This window comes from Cydia strobilella, chromosome 7 (genome assembly GCF_947568885.1).
Source record: "Cydia strobilella chromosome 7, ilCydStro3.1, whole genome shotgun sequence".
NCBI lineage: Eukaryota > Metazoa > Arthropoda > Insecta > Lepidoptera > Tortricidae > Cydia > Cydia strobilella.
This window is the reverse complement of record NC_086047.1, coordinates 5057721-5081619: the sequence shown is the minus strand read 5'-3', so window position 1 is coordinate 5081619 and position 23899 is coordinate 5057721. Positions and strand designations below refer to the sequence as shown.

General features: G+C 35.4%; 1 protein-coding gene across 18 annotated transcripts in view; it reads right to left on the bottom strand.

Annotated features, from left to right (window-relative positions):
* Positions 1-1288, bottom strand: part of LOC134742978 (protein still life, isoform SIF type 1) — a 166497-nt gene extending 165209 nt beyond the window's left edge. For all 18 annotated transcript variants that reach the window (XR_010127985.1, XM_063676225.1, XM_063676226.1 and 15 more), the window contains exon 1: positions 228-1288. The gene's annotated coding sequence lies outside the window, so the exon portion shown is untranslated. The remainder of the gene's footprint in view (positions 1-227) is intronic.
* Between the last annotated feature and the right edge of the window lie 22611 nt (positions 1289-23899).

Sequence of the window (23899 nt, the reverse complement as noted above, 5' to 3'; positions counted from 1 at the left end):
TAGTATAATATTAATTAACAAGTGGTGTTGTTATTTAGCGTACTTGTTTAAACAAACGTGTAACATGCATTATTGTTGCTCGTTCAACGGTGCAGAAGGTTTATTTTACACAATATTATTTTGATCTTTATTTAAAGGCAAAATTTACCCATGGTAAGAATAGACATTCACGAGGAGGGAGGGGGATAGACACTCCATGTGCAAATTAATTTGAAACGAGTACGAACCTCAAAATTGTTCCAATTTTGCGCAGAAAATTTAGCAGCCTCCACGCTTTCTTTAGCACCCATATTTATGAAGTAGTGATATCACTCGAATGACAATTTGGATTCAATGCTTGTGCTCTGAGCGATTCGTGACACTAATATTGCACTACGACTTCTCTCGGGCGAGAGTCGACTTTAATAAGCATTCAAATACCTCTATCTAACGTCGGTGGTGGTTCGCAAACTTAAAAATTCACAGCGTCGAATAGAAAATGAGTTGCGTGCTGCAGCGAGCGGGCGCACGGGGCCCTGGAGTGCAGGCGCGGCTTGTAAACAGAGCCAGCTGCTGGCTCGGGCGGGCCCAGTGGCGCCTTGCCCGCGGCCGCGCGCCGCCTACTGCCCGTGCTGCCGCCCGCTTCAAGACACCCCGGCCTAGACCTAACTGTGACCACTACGCACTGTTGGCACCCACACCCAATTCCTCCGATACAATACAAATATGATAGAATGTATGTTGCGGTGGTGAATCGGACACGGTCCGATAAGGAACACCGGCGGCTCGATTAAACGTCAGAGCGGACTTGGGTCGCGGGCGCCCGAGCGCGAGGCTAGCGTGCGTGGCGACTGGAGCCGAGCCGAGTGCGCACGGCGCGGCGCGCAACGCTCGCGGCGCGACGCCGAGACGCAGCGACGCCCAAGCCTAGCGACCGCGACGGCACAGCCTCCGTCTATCTCACGACTAACACCTTCATATACTTCATATGTTCATCCAAGATTATTCGCGTCTAGGTTTGATTGTCTTTTAGAATTGAAATAAAAAAATACCCTTTGAAAGACTTTGCATAAAAAAATTAATAAATACATATTAGTAAGATCATCAATGAATATTCGCAGCGGTGCGGTGGGGGCGGCGGCGTGCGCGCGCACTCTTAGCTAGACAACATTCGATTTTGGTCCATGACTGTTGGATGCTTGCCGTGGCCCGCCGAGTATTTTAATAGTTCATTCTAGCCTGACACGCCGCTTATTATTTAATTCGTCGATGATTCAAACATCCCCAACACCTAACTCTTTCTTCAGAATTCAAAGAGCTACGTATACTCCGGAGATTCTATAAGTACCATACGAATTACTAAAATTTGTATGTTACTAGGGTACATTATGATTTTGTAATCACATAAATAATACAAAAACGGGTTATTATTTAGAAATACCATCTTTATTTTCTGTGAAATTAAAGAAATGCATAATAAATTATTTGACTTCAGTCGCAATAGGTAACTAAATTGGGTTTAACAGTGTACCTATCTATAGTATACCTATCTATTCGTACTTCTTTTAAGAAAATTATATCCACATCGCAACTTTCGTTAACTTTTTATTTATTTCTACAACCAACGTGCCCTTTCGTACCGTTGCAATTTGTATATAATATTTTGATATTGAGTGCACTGTGCCTGTCTGACTGTTTTTTAGACCCTTATTTTGTAGACTTTTTTCTCGGGAAACATATTTTTATGAATATCTTAGAACAAACCTTATTGATAAACAATAACAGTTTTGACCATTTAAAAAAAATGTTATGACTTTATGTTGAACTCACCTAATAATATAAAAATGTCAGTAAGTAAATCGCGCTAAAGCGAACGTTGTGTTTGCCCGCAGATCAGTTTTATCTCCGTATTGGGTGCACAACGGGGTAACTATCCCATTGTCCCGCGCTGGCTGCCACTCAACGTGTGAACTAAACTATTCACTCGTGAGCCTAGGCACAAAGACGGCAGATAAGGCAGCGCGATGCCTAACATCGTTAAGTTGCACCTAAGTGTACTTGTACTACAAATGCGGATGTTATAACAACAACTTTACTATATACTGTAGAGCACAATACAGGAACGAGATAATATTCGTTTTATTTATTAATGACGTTTGACGACCGGTTTGGCCTAGTGGGTAGTGACCCTGCCTGTGAAGCCGATGGTCCTGGGTTCGAATCCCGGTAAGGGCATTTATTTGTGTGATGAGCACAGATATTTGTTCTTGAGTCATGGGTGTTTTCTATGTATTTAAGTATTTATATATTATATATATCTTTGCCTGAGTACCCATAACACAAGCCTCCTTGGGCTTACCGTGGGACTTAGTCAATCTGTGTAAGAATGTGCTATAATATTTATTATTTATTTATTTATATAATGATACATTTTTAATTATGATATGATGTGATATGATTTATTTATCTCACAATATACAATTGCACTTAAAATTACACATAGTAAATTCTTAGGAATTTATATTGTGATTGTCAGTTTTTTACAACCCAAGTTCCCAAGTATGGATCCTAAGTTGCAATTCTAATCTCAATTATTAAAAATTAAAGCTTCAGTTGAGAACTACGAAATCATAAGAAAGTGTAGTTTGTTTAAGAAATTTATTTAATTATCTAACACAAGTTTTTTTATGAAATCATATTTAGAAAATTCAATAGAAAAAGTCTAAAACTATTACTATCTCGGAATCATATTTTGACCCTCTTAACAGAGGGGAGAGACATTTTGGTCTCTATTTAACAATAGAGACCAATGTTACGATTTCACGATGTTATGATTCTAGTTTATGTTACTAAAGGAAATAGGAAGCACCACGACTTCGACCAGTGTTGGCCGAAACGTTAATGCAATTAACCATTAACAAGTACAAATTGAACCGTAAACTGTAACCGTCCGTTACGGTTTATGGTTCAATTCGTACTGGTTAATGGTTAATTGCAATTAACGTTGGGCCAACACTGACTTCGGCAACAATTGCCAAAGTACATGTCATGTTGCCTTTTCTATATACCCTGCGCCTGGCTCCGCGAAATGAATATGTAGGTCAACCTAAACGACTTTTACTATGAACACAGTTCAAAAAAATGCCCGTTCCATAGAAAACCTACATGTTTTAAAATCCCAAAACTTTTTTTAGTTAGGTACTCAAAACTAGTGTAGGTACCTAAATCCATAGTTAAAATGTGTCTTTATCAGTTACAACTACTTTTCTTCAGTCCAAACTAGTTTTTACGAAGCGTCTTGGTAAAAATTAGAATTAGTTCTTGCTTAAAATGAATTTCAAATATAACTAACTTTGACTAGGAAAAACGCGTTTACTCAAAAATAAAACCAATTTTCACGGGTTCCAACGATAGGTGCGATGATGAACTAAGCGAGGAGGGTGTTAGGTAAACCGTAACTAAACAGCGCGCGAAGCCGAGCGAGCAAAGTTATGATTTTTATTTAAAAAGGAAGCTTTATTGTGTTGCTATAAGTCAAAACTCGTATTAACTGAAATGAATTTTTCAACAGTCAATCAAATCACTGGTCAAAAGTGGACTGGATCATGAACCGAAACCAAAAAACCGCGGGAGATTCGGAATTACATTACATCATAATGGCAAACCTCAAAAACTCTAAAGACGACCTAAAAAAAATGAGTTTAAGGCCTGACGAAGTCAATCAGTGAGTTAGTTCTAGTTGTCACTAGCAAATTTTGATAAACCTTGATTTACTAGGAAATGTGCGTTTCAAACAAGTAATTAGAAAAACTAGTTTTTTCTTGGGAAAACGCATTCAACTTTGGACTCGGTCAGGGTATAGCTAAAACATGATGTAGTTTTTATGGGTGCTCTACGCGATGGGTCCACTAAGATGAACTAGCGAAGTGGTGTCGGTAGCTGGTAGTGGTGTCGGGTTGCTTATAGCGATGGGATGGCCACGATGTCGAATTTTCGTCCACACATCAAATGTAGGCCAGCGATGGTGTGTAGGTACGCATCTACACGTGACCCATTCCATAGTGCTTGTATGCTCTCAGCCATCGCATGGTCATCTCGCTGGTCCAACGCTGAGCCATCGTGTAAAGGAGCCATAAGAATTATAATACATGGATAGTGTAATATAACGATTTAAATGGACTACATAGTGTATAGTGACTTTAAATTGTTTTATCTACACGGATATTATACACTCTTTATGATGCGCTCAAAAATCGAAAATTACGTCCAGTATAAATATAAATTGCTTTTTTAGTTGCTAACTTATTATTTAAGACGCCAACTTATCACTTCAAGTTCCCTAATATTTTTTTGGGGGCTTGATTTTGCTGCTAGTTTTTTTAATAATATGATGCTTATATTTAAGCCTTATATAAATTTATTGGCGCTTAAATATTAACACACAGGTAAATTATATATTATTATTATATGCTCAATGAAAGTTCCTGTTTAATGTTTAAGATGCCCGAATAATAATAAGCCAAAGTTAATGCATACAACTACCTATTTAACTTATTATTATTCTGATATGTAAAACTATGTAACACATGATGTTAAATTGATAGTTATTTAAATCCAATTACACATAATCCGCTGTAGCTCGATCAAATTTGTCACTAATATTAATTATTGCAGTAAAACATAGTGTAATTCCATTATTGTTTAATAAACTGATGGAATGATTGCACATTTGCACGTTGTTATTACTTCGCATTTCAATTTGGCTGGTTTCGTCGGTACACTGAAAAATTAACTATTTATCAAATTGTAGAGCTTCTGCAATTACGGAAATTGTTTGTAGTATTATAATTGTAGGCAATATTGATAGATTGATATTCATATACATTTGAGTCAAATTAGAACTTCAACATATTACTGTGTTACTTCAATACAAGACTGCATTGAAAATTGCTTGAGTAAAAAAAGTAAGTACCTAGATGTTGCTAATGACTCAATTGTTACGGAAGGGGCTGTGTTAAACTGCAATTTTGAATTTGAAGTGACTTTAGAAGGTTACATTATAAAGATTGCTGATATATATAAGAAAAGTATGTATATAAATAAATAAATATTAGGGGACATCTTACACAGCTTGTACTATGGTTGCTAGGCGACGTTATACATACTTATATAGTTAAATACACATAGAAAACACTCATGACTCAGGAACAAATATTCGTGTTCATCACACAAATAAATGCCCTTACCGGGATTCAAACCCGGGACCAGGACCAAGTAATACAAATTATTATTATACCAATTATTTATAAAAAATAACATAAGATATACGCTCATTTCTATTTCTAATATGTATTGTTGTGATCTCTGTTTTTTTTTGTATTTGCATGCATTTTTATGTGTTTGACGCAAATAAATAAATGAAATGAAATGAAATTTTGAATAACATAAGATTTGCATTGTATAAACCCAAATTATATAATGTCAAAATGTCTAATTTGTTTTAAATAGCATTCAATATAACTAGATAATTTCATGTTGTATAAGAGCAAAGATAGATATAACTCCGTAATAGATGGATATAGTCTAAGGAAAAAACGTGCCTCGAAAATCACGAAAATTTGATTCTCGATCAGATGGCGCCACTAGCTTTGGCCTACTCTCGTATAGAGGGCGTTGACCTTTTCGTTTGTTATTTATAATTTTAACGCATATTCGTTAAAGAACATGGGTCAAAATCATATAAAAATAATTAATGCAAATAAAAAAATCATTTATCCATATTTAAATACATTTTAACGTATTTTTATAAATCTTCATTTTTATTTTTAAAGTATGTCGATAGATGGCAATGAATTTACAGTGGTTACAAAATTTACTATGACAGTACCGCTCTATCTTATTATATACTCATTGATAAGAGTTAAATTTCATAAAAATTATATAGTCGAACTATTAAAAACCATATCAGTTAGTAGATCTAAGAACATAAATACTATATATGTATATTTATTTATTTATTTCAGCTACTAAAAAGTGCCCTTTAGTTAACTGTTAAACAATTTCGTTCTGGCGCTATTTGTTCGCAGTTCAACCTAACACTTCTCCTCGCTTCGCTCATCGTCGTACCTAACGGATACCTGCTTTAGTGTAGAACAACCTACTAATTTAGTTTGTTACATGTATGATCAAATGTAAAGTTTGGTATATATTATAAGAAGCACCCGAGTATTCATACCCAATAAAAGAAAACGAGGACGTATATATATTACCTACATAATTCTGTTCACACTTCCTGATTTATAAAGTTGAATGTTTTAGCTAATAGTCTATAAAGCAAGAGCTTAAATGAGCTTGCATCCAGCCTCTTACATCGACCGTAGGTACTGCAAGTCCTTCTGCCCGGTATCGATTTCCGCAAGGCATTGCCCAAATACCCTATCAGGTTGTTCCTTACATCACTACTTTTCACCTCGCGTATATTACACATTAAGGGCGTTTTATGAGCTTCCGGAACATGTCGGTTTAAAAGTAATATGTGTAGCTATTGCGAGGCATGTTTGTACGCTGTAAACATTAATGTTAGTTTTGTAGACTTTCATTTTATAAAAGTGTACTATTTTAAAATGTAGTATATACCTAATATGTATCATGAAGTAGGCTTAACTTTTCAGTATATATCACGATATATTATGATTATGTAAGATTGTTTCAGGGTTACACTTTCGTTTTTCGAATACGGATACCTGTCTAAATAAGTCCGAAAATTAAAATTTGACCTTACAAACTAACATACATACAATAATAAAAATCTTACAAGCGGGACACATCTTTTCAAAACATATTATGCTCAGAATGTCCAAAATCATCCAACACAAAGGTCTCACAGTCTATGTCTCGCTTGTTCCTTTATCAGATGGACAAAAAACAGGATGGATCAGGATTTAAAATATATATATATATATATATATAAAGTATTGAGTATTGATCCTAAGCTGGTGGTAGAACGCTGTAAAGAGTTCGAAAAATAATCATTTATTTGCACATAAAAAGTTTGTTTGTTTGGTTTGCATAATTTGCAAACCAAACATTTTTTTACAAATAATAATTACAATGCAATGTCTATTCAAAACTTTATTATTCTGAGATTCAAACACTATTACTCACACATTCAAGAGGGGCTTTAGTAGTTTTTTATCTGCATATTATATTTATCAAGATACTAGTATGGTTCTCACACCAGTCAAATGACAATACCTATGTGTCAATCTTAGGTACCTAAAGGTGCGTCCAGACCTACCGAATGTAACGCGTAGTACGCAAGTATGTGCTTACGATCTGCATCGATAGTAACGGGTGAAACAGCGCACCATAAGTATCTGCCACCTTAAAATACTTTTCCTAAAATACTCGGATCTCTACAGTTCGCGTTTGGAAGCATCTGCCTCGATACGATACGATAAAAGTTACCAAAAACGTAACTTTTGACACTGACAGATCGTTATCGTACCGCTGTGACATATTTTAAGCATTGTTCGAATACGGCCGCTATTTACTGTGGGTCAAATTTTGGAAGATTAATTTGACCCACTTCTTGATTTCCGATTGAACTGCAATTTTGCATACATATGTAAAATCGGATGACAATGTAATATTATGCTGACATGGAGCTGATCTGATGATGGAGACAGGAGGTTGCCATAGGAACTCTGTGATAAAACAACGTAAACTAATTGTGTTTGGGGTTGATCGGATTTTCTCTTCTTAGGAAAGAAAGGTACAGTCAGCGACAAAGTCTAAGAGTACGCAAAATGAATTTTTTACTAAAATCTTATTTTTCTTGTATTTGTCTGGACTGACTCGTCTGAAATAAAAGCATTTTATTTTATTTATTTTTATTTTCAGTATCATAAGGGGGCCCGTGACATCTGACAGACCAATATCGCCTTATGGTGGACTGATAGTCAGTGGGTTTACAGTTAAAATGTTCTTAATTGATTAAGGTAAGCTATACTTTATTTAGGTCTACTATTTTTTTAGGGCGATTTATAAAGAAGTTGCGCGGTAATTTACTTACTAATAGAAAGTGCGGTAGGTAAGGTAGATGGTAGGTAGGGGAGAGACTTTGCCTCCTTGTGTGTGTTCTACCGTTTGTACAATGGGCCGTGCTCTGAAGAATTGTTTGACATGATGTCAACGGCCGCTTCCTATCACCGCACCGCTCGCCGTCGGCAGGGTGTTCATCCTCACACCCTAGAACCTAAATAGTCGCGTACTGTGCGGTTTTAGAGGAATTACCGAGGTTTTCCCGAGGGTATACAGTATGGGGTTCTTCAAAACAGGAGTGTACAGGTTTTTAAAAGGTCGGCAACGCGCATGTAACACCTCTGGATTTGCTGCTTACCATCAGGCGGGCCGTGTGTTTGTTTGCCACCGACTTGGTATTAAAAAAAGGTGCCGTTTTGGGCCTAAAACGAATTATTGGTCCTTTTAACCTTGTTTTCAGTCGGAAGTGGTCGGATTTACTTAAGGAAAACGGAACAACGTACTGCATTTTAAAGGATCAATGATTGAATAGTTTACCTCCCACTCGTAATAGAGACCCTCCTAATGTCACCGATATGTATTGTTAATACAGGATGTAATATAACAAGAGATTTCTAAACATTTGTTATATAATGTGTCATTATTAAATCTCTTCTTCTTCCTAGCCTTATATCCCATTTACTTGGGGTCGGCTCTCCTTATACGGCGTCGCCAGGAGCATAGTCGCATAGATTCGAGGAAAGAGTTTTTCTGAGATTTTAAACCTCCTCTGCAGTTAATAACTCTTTGCCTGAAAACTAAAACACCCCATATTTATTGTTATAATTTAGAATTAGCACGTAATATTTATTTTTCTGGCAGTCAATATTAACAAAAGACAAATATGAAAATCAATGGTTTTAACTCATCTAAGAGGAAAGGGGATAACCGCTTCTCCATACAAACGTAGTCCCCATTTTGCTCTCTGGATTTTGACATTATATTTGATGTATATTAACCATATCTGAAGAATTGTTTGACATGATGCCAACGGCCGCTTTCTATCACCGCACCGCTCGCCATCGGCCGAGTGTTCATCCTCAAACCCTAGCACCTAAATGGTCGCGTACTGTGCGGTTTAAGAGGAATTTCCTCCCGCGTACGCTTCGGCTGTGGAATGAGCTCCCTGCCGAGGTTTTCCCGAGGGGCTACGGTATGGGGTTCTTCAAAAAAGGAGTGAACGGGTTTTTAAAGGGTTGGCAACGCGCATGTAATATCTCTGGTGTTGCAGGCGTCCATAGGCTACGGTGACTGCTTACCATCAGGCGGGCCGTATGCTTGTTTGACACCGTCGTGGTATAAAAAAAAATTATATATCTTGCACCTACGTTTGACTTATTTAGATTTTTAGATTATTGTAAAAATTAGAAGCGAAAAACAGTTTTCATACAAATTTTTTTAATGATCCTAATTCTTATAATAATCAAAGATTCGAAATTAACTATTAACTAACTATTAAGTTAACAAGTGATTTGGAGAAATATGAACTTTACGCCGATCAATTTTGATTTTAATGTATATGTTATTTTAATGTAATGTGTTATCATACATGTAACTTTTCTAGTCCTCGAAGATAGTACACTGTAAATAATATTTTTTAGGTGTTTCTCAGTTATAGTATTTTTGTGTTTTACTGCTACCAATGACTAGTTAAAAGTCGGAAATATAGTTCATCACATTTCACGATCGACCACTGTGCAGATATTTATTATAAAGACTAAATTCAAAACTCGTAGCTTTTAATTGTTATATTCGAGTTTAATAATTAAAGAATTGCATACTAAAAGCGAATTCTACCAAGAGGCCATTCAAGTCAAACTTACACGTGACATCTAAACGCTATAAATAATATAATTTTGTTCTTATTCGCCCGTGCGTCTCGCTCACGCTAATGCATGTACGGACAAGCTCGAGCGAAATGAACGCGCGAATGATAACTAACTGACATTTAAACATCGCAATGAGGTTTTAAGAGTTCGCAGCAAGCTCGGCCGAATTTCACCTTCCCATACAAACGGAGTTTCGTTCTCATTTTAAAATTACGTGTTGGATTGTAATGAAACTTTGCACATAAAATGACATGAGGTATATCTATGCCTGTAATTAGTTTATATGCATAGCTCCAGCTTATAAAACAAACAAAATAGAGCAAAAACAAGTTTTGTATGAAAAACTTAAATTCGCTGTATTTTTTTACTATTGTATCTGAAGCTACATAAACTAATTACAGGCATAGATATATTTTATCCTATTGTAAGTACAAGATTTCAGAGCAATCTATCTAGTCGTTTTAAAATGAGAACGTAACTCTTAATAACAGCACGTAAACACGTCATTATGGGATATCCATTAGATATCCATTGGATGTCTAAGTAATATCTTAAGCAAATCTTAAAGAGGTCGTTCAAGAGTACATTCGGAATCGCGGAAATGTCAAATTTGACATGACTTTCTTAAATATCTCGTTATCGTTTTTGTTTCATATCTAGTGGATATCTAGTTGATATGTAGAAGATTGTTCGAATTGGCCCGTGAACCACTATTAAACCCGCAATCAAACAATTCAATTCGAAATATTGGAGATTGTTCCCAGTCAATCTAATTATCAGTGAGGAACCCTTAGAACGCGAGGCTGACTCGCACTTGGCGGGTTTTTGTATAGGTACAGTCAAGTGTAAAAATATGTGTTCATGCAACTTAAATACTCAAAAATATGTCCGATAATTCTTAATTCGCTGACATAAGAGCTATGGGACATATTTTTGAGTACGATGAGTGCACCCATACTTTTACACTTGACTGTACCCTAGGTGTTTTTAAAGTATACCTCATATTAGACTGTACACGATGAAACCCGGCCACGCATGATGTGGTAAATCTATTAAATAAATGTACATTTTCAAACAGCACTTTTCCCTTAATAATTTGTGATTATCAAACTACAAAATAAAATTAGAATCATAATATAAAGTTAGGTTGTCTGTGACTTTGAGCGTTATATATTCCGCAATACCAATATTTTTTTGTCCACGGTCTTCTGAGATTCTTTATTTGGTTAAAAATATGTTATTATTTTTAATTACAAGAATAAACCAAATTATAACTTATTACATTCTCTTTTCACAATACCTAACATTTTTCTGATTGTGTTCAGATTGAGATAGTTCTGAGGTGTTTTAAGTTTGTTGAATTTGACATTTTGACAAAAAAATGCCTCCCATATAAAAACAACATTCAGGGCTCGGAGTAGAAAGTTTTCCTGGCTACCTTAAGTAGAAAAGAGTTTCAAAATGTAGGTATGTATTTCGTAAGATGACATTCTAATGAGCATAAAACAGCTTACGAAAATATAAATAGTATCAATTGAGGCATTGTAGTACGAAGCGAGTGAAGATTATCAAAAAACGCTGGACAAAAAAATTAAGGTATGATGGAATATATTCGGCTAAAACTCACAGCCCATATCATCGTAATATGATTGATTTTTTTTATTATAAATTATAATAATTACAGATTATTAAAATAAAATAACTGCTTGAATATGTGCATTCGGTAAAAATATATAGGTACCTACCAGATCATGCATGGCCGGGTTTCATCGTGTACAGTCTTTAGTGTGAGTGGTAACCGTAATGTCGTACGACTGACTAGTAAAGGTTGCACTCATGGAGTTGTAGGTGCCCATTGGCTACGGTGAACGCTTACCATCAGACTGGTCGTGTGCTTGTTTGCCACTGACGTGGTGTAAAAAAATAACATATCGCTTCTTGAAAATATAAACTCATGACATGATAATTCGAATTTGATTTGAAATTGTGATTTTGTACTTTTTTACCATTTGTAACTTACCTACTACCTATTGCGACAGAAACTAAGTTCGTTTTTTTTTTACAAAATTGAAAACAGAAAGATGGTAATTCCATTCACAGCCGAGTCAATTATGGGCGTTTAACATCAAATAGCAAGCTCAGCGAGCACAGTGTTTGTTCCAATTATGAATGCTTATTTGGCGGCTACTTTATTTTCTGCAATTCACCAATTGTTGTCGATTTGTTTGACCGACTGTGCTTTAAACAAAATCGATACCTGGTTAAGGTATTCGCAACCTCAGGTGTGGCCTGACACTTAAGTTTCTAGAAGAGTACCTAAAAGAAACGACAGTCATCTAAGAATCAATCCAGTAGGTATCTCATACATACAGAATATGTTTTAATGCCAATCTAATGTTGCAATAAATAAAACTACATGAAAATGGATGATGGTCGTCCGAGTCTGTCGCCAGATGACCAGGCCTGGGAGCTCATTAAATACAGAAATGCGGTTATGATGCCTCTAGTTACTAAAAAGCACTGATGCCAATACTACTAACGGTGGACGGGCTCGTTAACAAGAAACTTACCGTAAACGACAACAATGTCAATTTATCCGATTATATTCTCAACAACTGAATGTTGACCTGTGATACACAATGCAGACAACACAACCAATAAATATTTTTTTTGTAAAAATCTGGCTTCGCTTTACGTAAACAATTCCTATGGGAACCCAATCATGTAACAAGTTAGCCAGCCTCCCCTAGCGCCACATGTTCCTAACTTACATGTACTTACAAGTAGGTTCTGCTCTACTCCACGCCCTAACATTCTATATTTACAGCTGTAATTTTACTAAACCTCATTCAAACGTTACATTTTTTTCATTGATTTGAAATATAAGATAACCATTTTTATAATGGCAATCGATAACCGAGATTAAGTTAAATCTTAACCCAAAATACTACGTTTTTACGTTTATCTTAATTACTAATTCCCTTCAATAATATTCTGTGCAGATGATGTCGTCTCAAAATTTAATTCATTAAGTTTAGAAATAGTGGAATCAATAAACTGTGGTGCTGAAAACGAGATTTTGCGTCGCTATTAACGGCAAGTTAAAGCAGAATGACACCAATTCTTCCGGCATTAAGGTAGGTGTCGTCTTATTAGACCGACTGCGAATGGGGGGTGCTATCAGGTGTGTTTAGTCCATACACCTCATTCACTGGGGCTGGTTACCGTGGGGAAAGAAGGGTAAACGTCAAACGATTGGCACTGGAGGGCGAGTTGCGCGGTCGCGGTGGCAGCGGGAGCGCGGCGCAGCACACACTAGGGCTGGGCGGCAAGTCGCGGCAGCGTTACGTCAGCGAGGGGCGAGGGGGGCCCCTCACTGCTGCATCCTCTGAGCGCCCATCTTCGCCCGACTCCGCTGAAAAACGTGACAATTCCGCGCGGGGTTGCCCGGTTTACAGGTGTATCACATGTTACATATTATTTTTCATTAAGTATATATTATATATTACAATATTATAATTATATTATATTGTATAATGCGGTGCCTGATTTCACTGAAAAAAAAATTACTACTTTCAGGCTTTAATCAGCCCTCCTGACCAGTTTTGGGTATTTGAACTGTGAAGATCTTAGAGGATATAACCAAACGGAGACGCCATGTCTGTAATTTTCTGTACAACACAGTCTGACGATTTTTGCGGGGGAGGGGCACGTCAAATGTAGAGGCACCGTGCCAAATATGTAGTTACTCGAGCCACAGAACATATAATAGTACTAGGCTACTAGGTACAGAAGATTCACTCCCTAACAAAACGCGACTACTACGCGCAAGGTAGCGCAAGCGCGTGCAGGCGTCCGTTCCATAGCGGTGAGCGGCAATTACTTTGGCAAAACCTCAAAATTGAAGCGGCCGCAGGTACTTGTAGCGACGCGACGAAATAGCGAAGTGAGACACGCCTCCTCGAACGTCGTAGAGACCTATTGGCATTAAAAGATTACATGATAGGACGAAAAAAAAGGTTATATAATTTATTCTTTTTTAGCGAGCCAGAAAGCGTCTACAGATTTTTTGTAATTTCGGGGGTTAAAAAATAGTTGAGTATACTGTGGATTTGGTCATATTGGTCCAAGTTAATGCTATAATTTTTCTATAATTTAATCTGACACTTATTTGTACGCATTTCCTTAATCTGACGATCACAAGTTCGACGCCCAATTTTCGATACTGACATCTCGCCTGATTGGCAAGACTGGAGTTGGAGCCCGTAAAGTTGCACCGACTTGAATTGAATGTGAGGACGACATTATAAACGACATATTTTCATAGATATTTGACATTGATGATGATGTTCCTCACTTTGTCATTGCATATGCCATGCAGAGTTAGCTTGGTCCGACTCTACAAGCCATAGATATCCAGCCGCTTGTCATCAGGCGGACCGTACGTTTGTTTACCTCGTAGTACAAAAAGTCAACCTAATTTTACCGTACATTAACGATTAATAGTGTTGATCTCACCATTATCTGATCATGTGACATCTTAAGAGATGCGAACGCCTATGAGCTACAATGTCCCTTTACTTACCACCAAATTATAAAAAGGTATATTTGCTTCGATCACAATTCCACTATTTTTAACGTGATTGTAAACAAAACGCATTTAACTCCAACACACCTCATTCGTTAGTTATTTCGGTCGCAAGTCTAGCAACCCCTCAACGCCTCGCGGCTTCCCGCCCCTCCGCCCTTCGCTCTCTCCTAGACCCGTCACATACGATCACTTACTGCAGAGACTCATTACCTTGATGCGATTTCTGATAAACAGACGATTATGGGACTGTCACACATCGCATGTGCAAAGCCATGTGCGTTGGCCATGCGATTTTGCCGGTCGACAGATTTTTGACAGCTAACGAAACACGCACTTTGAAATCGATTTGATGTAAACATTACGAAAGTAATTATGACTAATGTTTGATGAATCATTGAAAATCATAATTATGTCGTCAACCATAATTTCATTCATAACAGGGAATTTTTTTATTTTGTTATCTTCGTCAGATTTTGATAACATTTGATAAGTTTGAAGAGCACCTTATTGTGGGCGGAATAAACATGAAATCCCAATTTGGGACAAAAATAATGTATGTATGTATGTAAACACTTTATTGTACATAAGACAGATTACAAACACAATAAAAGAACATAAATATATACAATGTACAAAGGCGGACTTATCCCTATAAGGGATCTCTTCCAGTCAACCTTTGAGCAATTGAGAATGAAACAATAAACAGATCAAGATAGACAAACGAACACTACGTACGTTACGTTACGTTTTCGTAATAGAGGGGATGTTTTTAGGGTTCCGTACCCAAAGGGTAAAAACGGGCCCTAATACTAAGACTGTCCGTCTGTCTACCAGTCTGTATCTCATGACCCGTGATAGCTAGTTGAAATTTTTACAGATGATGTATTTCTGTTGCCGCTATAACAACAAATACTAAAAAGTATGGAACCCTCGGTGGGCGAGTCAAACCCGCACTTGTCTGGTTTTTTAGGGTTTATGGTGAAATTGGGCTTATATTGAAACGAATAGAGAACTCTATTTATTCATCAAATTTATCGAATTTGTCGAAAAAAACGACAACAAAATATAAATCGGCCCCATAATTAAATGAATTACCATTTTACGTGAATTTTCTTCTTCCTCGCGTTATCCCGGCATTTTTGCCACGGCTCAAGCCTGGGGTCCGCTTTTGACAACTAATCCCAAGAATTGACGTAGGCACGAGTTTTTACGAAAGCGACTGCCATCTGACCTTCCAACCCAGAGGGGAAACTAGGCCTTATTGGGATTAGACCGGTTTCCTCACGTTGTTTTCCTTCGCCGAAAAGCAACTGGTAAATATCAAATGATATTTCGTACATAAGTTCCAAAAAACTCTTTGGTACGAGCCGGGGTTTGAACCCGCGACCTCCGGATTGAAAGTCTCACGCTCTTACCGGTAGTCCACCAGCGCTTAACATTTTACATGAATATGGCCTATGCTTTGATGCTATAACACAAACTACTGTAAAAATTGTATGTTGGCAATCAGGTAAATACCAGACCAGTGTTGTAATAAACCACCTGTACCCCACTTGAACCCACAAATAATCACGTACCTACCTGTTGGTTTTAAAATCTCAATTTTTTAAATTAGTGCGAGTGTTTTAAAATTAAATTACAAACTGACAAAGTGCGTGTCGGAACACGTAGAATGGAGGGTTTGCATACCTTCTTACTATTAATACTCTAAAAAACATCATAAATGTTAAAAAATCTTGGAAAAAATGAGCTGGACGGAAGATGTAACTACGAGGAATTCTTAAATAGAGAAAAAGAAAAGCGGTGCCTATTAAGAAACATCGAAAATAGAAGAGAGAACATGTTGGGACATTTGTTACGACAAGATGAATTAATTCATACACACCGTCATGGAAGAGAATCCCTATACAAACTTCCACCCCCCTTTTCACCGCCTTAAAGGATGATTTCTGGGGTAAAACTACCCTATGTCCTTCCCCGGGACTCATCTATCTCTATACCAAATTTCAACTAAATCGGTTCAACGGTTTAAGTGTGAAGAGGCAACACACAGACAGACAGGCACACTTTCGCATTTATTATATTACTAGCTTTTGCCCGCGACTTCGTCTGCGTGGACTTAGTAACCCCAGCTAGAGTAAGAATAGCGCCTGGAGAAAGTCTTATAGCAATTGTTCAATTTGAGCATATTATGCACACAAATTAGCAGACACTTCATTAATTATCTCAATTCCACCCCGCTTTTTACTTTCTTGGGATGATTTTCGGGATAAAAACTATCTTATGTCCTTCTCAGGGACTCAACCTATCTCTATGCCAAATTTCATCTAAATCGGTTCAGCGGTTTAGGCGTGAAGAGGGAACAGACAGACAGACTTTCGCATTTATAATATTAGTATGGATTAGTATATTAGTATATATTAGTATATTAGTATTAGTATATAGTATATTAGTATTAGTAATAGTAAATTAGTAAATTATTAATTAGTATATTAGTATATTTATACTATTAGTATTAGTATATATTAGTATATTAATATTAGTATATAGTATTAGTATAATTAGTATATTAGTATGGATGGAAGTATGGATAGTATTGATTTTTACGCAATTTTATGTATTATAGGCACAGCTATGTTGAGTACGTTCGGTGACTATTTTCGTTTTTTTTTTTAATTATTAAAAGAATTGGTTTTTCGCTCCTAACTTATAATAATCAAAAAAATTAAAAGCCAGACGAAGAGGCACAGCTATGGATAATATTATACTACATATAAATTAGGTAACATTTTCCATAATGTCAATATCCAGGGAGGAAAATGGGGACAACGTTTGAACGGAGAAGAGGTCGTACTATCCTCTTAAATCTTTAGTGTTGCTTAACTTAAGATATATCCATCCGAGCCGATAATCTGGTCGTAGAATCGCATCGGACTACACCCTCTCCAAGCTGCGAGGTCTTCTCTTAGCAGAACTATTTTTTTTCTATAGAACTGATACTTTATGTCTAAGTACAGTTCAAAAGGAAAATTCATAGCAAGTATTTAGTGTACGATGCACCGTAGCGTAGGTAACTAATATTTCTTACATTGTTACTGAATGTCACAGCAAAGCGGTAGCATCAAAATATCAAAATTTAAATAGATAAAATATTAAGCAAGGCGGGAAACTCCTTTCCCAGTTGCGTAAACACAGTTATTTTACGAGGGAGCGGCAGAGCCGCCCATATTACAGCAAAATATAGTGCTTCCTTGACACGGGCTGCTTCAACTAACTAAAAGGAAAAATCTCGACACTTGTTTAGTTAGAAGAAAAACATCACGCCCCGCGTTAAATAAAATTCTCTTGAAATGCGGTGTTTTTTTCTTTGAACGGTTATAAGAAATAAATAGTATGCTTATTTCTAGTTTGTAATTTGATACTTTTGAAATAAAACTATGAAAACGGATTATATCGCGTATATTGAATTTATAATACATCCCGACGTTTCGAACTCTTTACAGCGTTCGTGGTCAACGGGTGACTGAGGAAAAATCACAAAGTGCAAAAATACCCACATACTAAAATAATGAAATCATAGACTACAAACTTTAAGGCTGGTTGTACATGCAAAATCGGTTCATAAGGCCAGTTATACACTACAATTATTTTCAAGTAAAGATATATATATATATATACGCGATAAAAAAAAAAAAAAAAACGATACTTTTGCTTTAAAAACAATAATAATATCCGACACTGGTGCGTTGTCTGTATTTACCTAAGATATTATAAATAATATAATATACCTTACAGTTTCAAACAACAGTGTGATATATATGGCCGAATCGTTAACGTGCGCATTTCAAACTGGGGTTGATGGAGGTGGGTTTGAAACCTGTTTTTTTAAATAACTAATGAAATATGTGTATTTGATATTTTAGGGTTTTCAGTATAAAGTGTAGCATTTACTTTTTTCAAAAAAACTAAGAACTTTTGGGTTATTTCGACTCAGAATCTCAAAGACTAGGAGTAGAAATAACCCCTAAAGGTAAGTATTTAAAAAAAAAAAACTTTTTTTCTGAAAATGCCCATTAATAGTAGTTTTTTTGGAGATTAAGAGAAATGTCGGTACGAGTAGTCTGCATATATCGGTGAATTAATCTGCGGTTGTATTTATGTGTAGTCCGCAACCCGTATCTATATACAGGGTCGATGGCAAGAGGCCTGACGGAATGACGCTGTTGCCTTGGAGTATGGGTCGGCCACTTGTCTGGGACGCTACCTGCGTAGATACCCTGGCGCAGTCCCATATTCCAGGCACCAAAATAGGCGCTGGTGCGGCCGCATCCTCGGCCGAAACTGTCAAACGTCGCAAGTATACCACACTAGGTAGTAGCTACATATTTGCGGCGTTTGGTGTGGAAACCCTGGGGCTTAAACAATAAGTAATAAATGTAATAATATTGTTCTTAAGCTTTTCTTTAGGTACATAGGTATTTAAAAGTAAAATATCCACGCGAAACTCTAAAATAAATAGCTACTTATACCACTGATCAATATTTTTAATGCGTTAAAAAGATTGGAAATATTATATTTTAATATTAATCATTGATTGCGATGACGCTCAATTCATTAACCGACTTCAAAATTTCAAAAGGAGGAGGTTCTCAATTCGGTTGTATGTTTTTTAGGGTTCCGTACCTCAAAAGGAAAAAACGGAACCCTTATAGGATCTGTGTGTCTGTCTATCTGTCTGTCCGTCTGTCACAGCCAATTTTCTCCGAACCTACTGGACCAATTTAGTTGAAATTTGATATACATATGTATGTTTGTGACCCAAAGACGAACATGTAACGTAAACAAATGAATTTTAAACATGGAGGCCACTTTTGGGGGGGTAAATGTGAAAATTAAAAAAATAAAGTTTTTTAAACTATATCGTGTTACATATCAAATGAAAGAGCTCATTGTGAGAATCTCAAATAATTTTTTTTTATAATTTTAGGATAAACAATTTAGAAGTTATTTAAGAAAATAGGCAAAAAATTACCACCCCCCCCCCCAACCCTTACTTATCTCCGAAACTACTGGGTCTAAAATTTTGAAAAAAAAATCACAAAATAGATCTTAACCTATAGATTACAGGAAAACCTATTAGAAATGTGCAGTCAAGCGTGAATCGGGCTTAATTACTTTTTGATCCGACGCCTACGGGTTTTAAAAAAAATTTCACTCACGTTTCACATATAAAATACATTGTTTAAATTGTGTAATGTACGGAAACCCTTGGAACGCGAGTCTAACTCGCACTTGGCCGGTTTTTTTTAAATGTTTGATACTCCATAACTCCGTCATTTCTGGACCGATTTGAAAAATTCTTTTTTTGGTTGTAAGTATATACATAAAGATAGGTCCCGTTTTTATCAAAATGCAGTTCTGATAATGGGATCCATGAGGAATTGAGGGAACTCCTCAAATGTAAAAGGCATACATATAGTGATTTTAGTATTTTCATTAACAAATCAAGCATTTACATTTAAAAAGTGACATTTGAAGAAGTGGAACTGCTGATGATGATCAGAACGGAACTCTTCAATGACGCATAGTTCACGTTTGGCGATTTGTCCTCTTCGTTATGTTTGTTAAGCAAGTTAGGTTTTCAAGACACATTTTTGTCAAGCTCGATTTCTGATGATGGGATCCATGAGGAATCGAGGGAACACCTCAAATGTCCAAGGCATATATAATGATTTTAGTGTTTTCATCAACAAATCAAGCATTTACATTTAAAAAAGTGACATTTGATGAAGTAGAACTGCTGATGATGATCAGAATGGAACTCTTCAACGACACATAGTTCACGTTTGGCGATTTATTCTCTTCGTTATGGACCCGGACCCAAACTTGGACCTGGACTTTTTTTTGAACTACGATCCTCACAGAACCAGTTAGGTTAGAACTGTGACCCTTACAGAAACGAAATGCTATCAGAACATTGGGTTAGGTTAGGTTAGAACTGTGACCCTTACAGAAACGAAATGCTACTAGAAAACTGGGTGGTTTTACCTCATTTAAGTTAGGCAAAAGATGCTGTCTTTTTCATTTCATTGTCTGGAGTGCACCATCAACAATAAGTAACCTTTCAACGGCATCCCCCATTGAAGTCGGTTTTTTTTTTTCTTAAAAATTATTGACATAAATTTGACAATATTGTTTACGAATAATTCTGTAAATTAATGCTATTAAAAAAATAAGCAAACATCGTACCGTACCTACAGAAGGACGCATCTTGCGCGCATTTTATTAAGAAGGGATGTTTTTGGGGAAAACTCAAAAACAAGTCAACCGATAACGTTCAACATACATAATATTAAGTATTTGTAGAATAACAAGAGATTCTTAGCTCTTTTATTTAACTGTTAAATTGGATGGGCAACCTGATAAAAAAAAAACAATTCGGCTTGAAAATAAACACAACTTCCATTACAGGCTTTATTTTTCTTTGAGAAATAAAAACAAAAATTAAACTAAACATAAGAAATACAAACCTTAAGAAATTCGGCATTCAGCAAAGCAAATAAAGAAAATAATAAATGCTAGACTCTATAAATGTTAATATTGACTTATCGGTATAATCTACTTAAATTATGAGGTAGTTGTTTACAAATTTAATAGTCTTTCAGTATATTCTTAAAATTAAGTTTCATTGTGATAAAATTGCAGCAGGAGACTATGCATTTTTTTTAAATAATTAGTGTTCAACATTACATACATAAGAAGGTATTTGATTCGGTCATGTTATGTTCTAATATATGGGGAAGACAAACAAATTATAGCCAGCATTAAATGAACGTAGTATAATACCTTTGGGTATGGTACTTTATTCACACTAACGTCCCCTCCCCTACCCCTGACGCAACCCCCCCTTTTAGCATGAAATATGTCCCAGTAGACGGTTTTTTTTTATAATTTTGAGAAAAGTATTTTTATAGTTAGGAAAAAGTGTCAAGGTAAGAAATAATCCTTAATAAATTTAAAACAAAAAAGGTTATATTATGCAACTTTTTGGTAAGACTTACCATATTCATGTATTAACTTGTTGAAGTTCAATATAACATCGTACGTGATAGTACTGACAGAAATCGTATAGGGAAAACCAGCTTGTTTAACGGTTAAATTTTGTCCAAGTTCATCTAGCTATAACACGAATATGGGGCATCATATCAAAAAAAGAAGATTTTTTGTTGAGAATTTAATAAGGATTATTTCTTTTATTGACAGTTTTTTTATATTGTATACATTCCCCAAAACATAAAAAAATTGTCAACCGGGACATATTTCATGCTAAAGGGGGGGGGGAGTTGCGTCAGGGGGAGGGGGTGTTACTAGTGAAGGTAAAGCACCATACCCAAACGTATCACACTACAATCATTTCAAGCTGGCTATAATTTGTTTTTCAAAAAAAATAATTTGACCGAATCAATTAAACGTAAAATGGGCAACTGACGGTGATGTTTATAATAATGTCAGTTACTGACATTAATTTTCATCAATAAACCACTTAATACATATTTTTAAACTAATGTAATTGTTTATGTATGTACTCTATCTAAAAAAAAAATCAAAACCGTGACACCCCAGGAATCTACAGAATCAGCTATTTTCGTACTTACCTACTAACAAAGTAAAATAAAAAAGAACAATATTCTTAAACTTTAAAGCCAGTTATTTTATTATAAACTTTCATACTTATAGGATTTGTAATGGAAATATTTAAGAAAATTAACATTCTTAGATTCATAAAACTATAGTTAAATAATATTGTCTTCGGTTACCGCGATAGTTACTCATGAAATAAAACTATGAAATCCGTATGTGATCCGTTTTTATAGTTAAATTTTATAAAATTCTTACGTGAATTTTCAAAACTAGTTAGGTTAAAATTGCATACATTTGAAAAGTTGTGATGCCTATAAGTCATTCCGTCATTGCCAGTCTGTACCCACTGAAATTTTGTGTGTCTATAATATCCCCAAAAAATAATTAACCACCATGTGGTATTTCGTATATCCGATTGAATAATAAGGAGGGTTAACGGAATCAGTACTCGTCTAATTTAATAGAACAAACATGATTATCGTTTTAGTTATGTCAAATATATTTCAAAGTAATAACGTTTATATTCTTAAATAATTCGATATTTTATGATCTGCCATGGTTTACAATTTTTTATTTTAAGTAATGCCTGAACATATACCTCCATATATTTTTTCAAGGTGTATGAAAACTCTTTATATTTATTGTCCGTCATGAGCCCGGTATTACTTTGATTCCATAAACCGAAATCAAAACTTTTGAGCAGTAAATATGCAATAAAAAGAATAAAAATAAACAAGAATCAGTTTCAGTTATGTACTGACAATTTACCAAACAAACCTTCTTAACTGTAATTCTTAAGTTAATATATTAAGACCCGTATGTTGTAATACTTAATGATATTTCAATCACGTATCATTCAAAAAGACACTTGAAATTATAACGTACTCTTGGACAAGCAATATTATATGATGTTTATATAGATATAGTTTAGTTTAGCTTTTTACCAAAATGTAGATGTCCTACAAAATTATTTTTTCTATGTTTATTAACGGTAGTGGTATATAAGTTTAGTTTACATTTATATAATATTCCAGCATAAAATAGAATTAAAAAAATGGCAAATTCATGATTAACAGAATAGTTCAAGATGAGTTACGTGACGGTAAATATTGTAAAATAATAATTGCAATTACTTAGAGTATAAAACTAGATAAACAGACTTCTTCGCAATGTTTTCTGTGTAATTAAGTACCTATTCTTATAAAAACATCACTTATCATTAGGCTTTTGAGCAAACTTAAAGTATAAACATTACTCATGGCTTTTGTTACATTTACAAAAACGTACTTTGATTTTAGTAGGTGGATGTGTGACTTACTTAATATATTTTTTTTCAATCTTAACATTAAAACAAGTTAACTCATCAGACGCCCCCTGAAAATTACAGTGTAACTAAATTAATTATTGCAACGATGTTAAGTGAACTTTGGCACGTTGATTTACAGTCTATTTTGTTTTATTATTTATTAATTGGTTATTGGTAAGGTATATCGATATAACAATTGCACCATTACATTTGTTCATAGTATTTAAAATAAAATTCCCATTGCTGTAGACATCATTTTAGTTAAGGTCTAGTAACATTGCAAGTAACATACATCATTTATTATAGAAATAAAATAAATGAAATTTACAGTAGCGTCAAATAATCTATCATATTTTTTCAGATACATTTGCATGTTTTTTTTTTTGGTAATTTTTCAAAAACGGCTTTAGCGCTTTCGATGCAATAGACAATATAGGGACGTATGAAAACGACAATTCGATCAACCTAGGG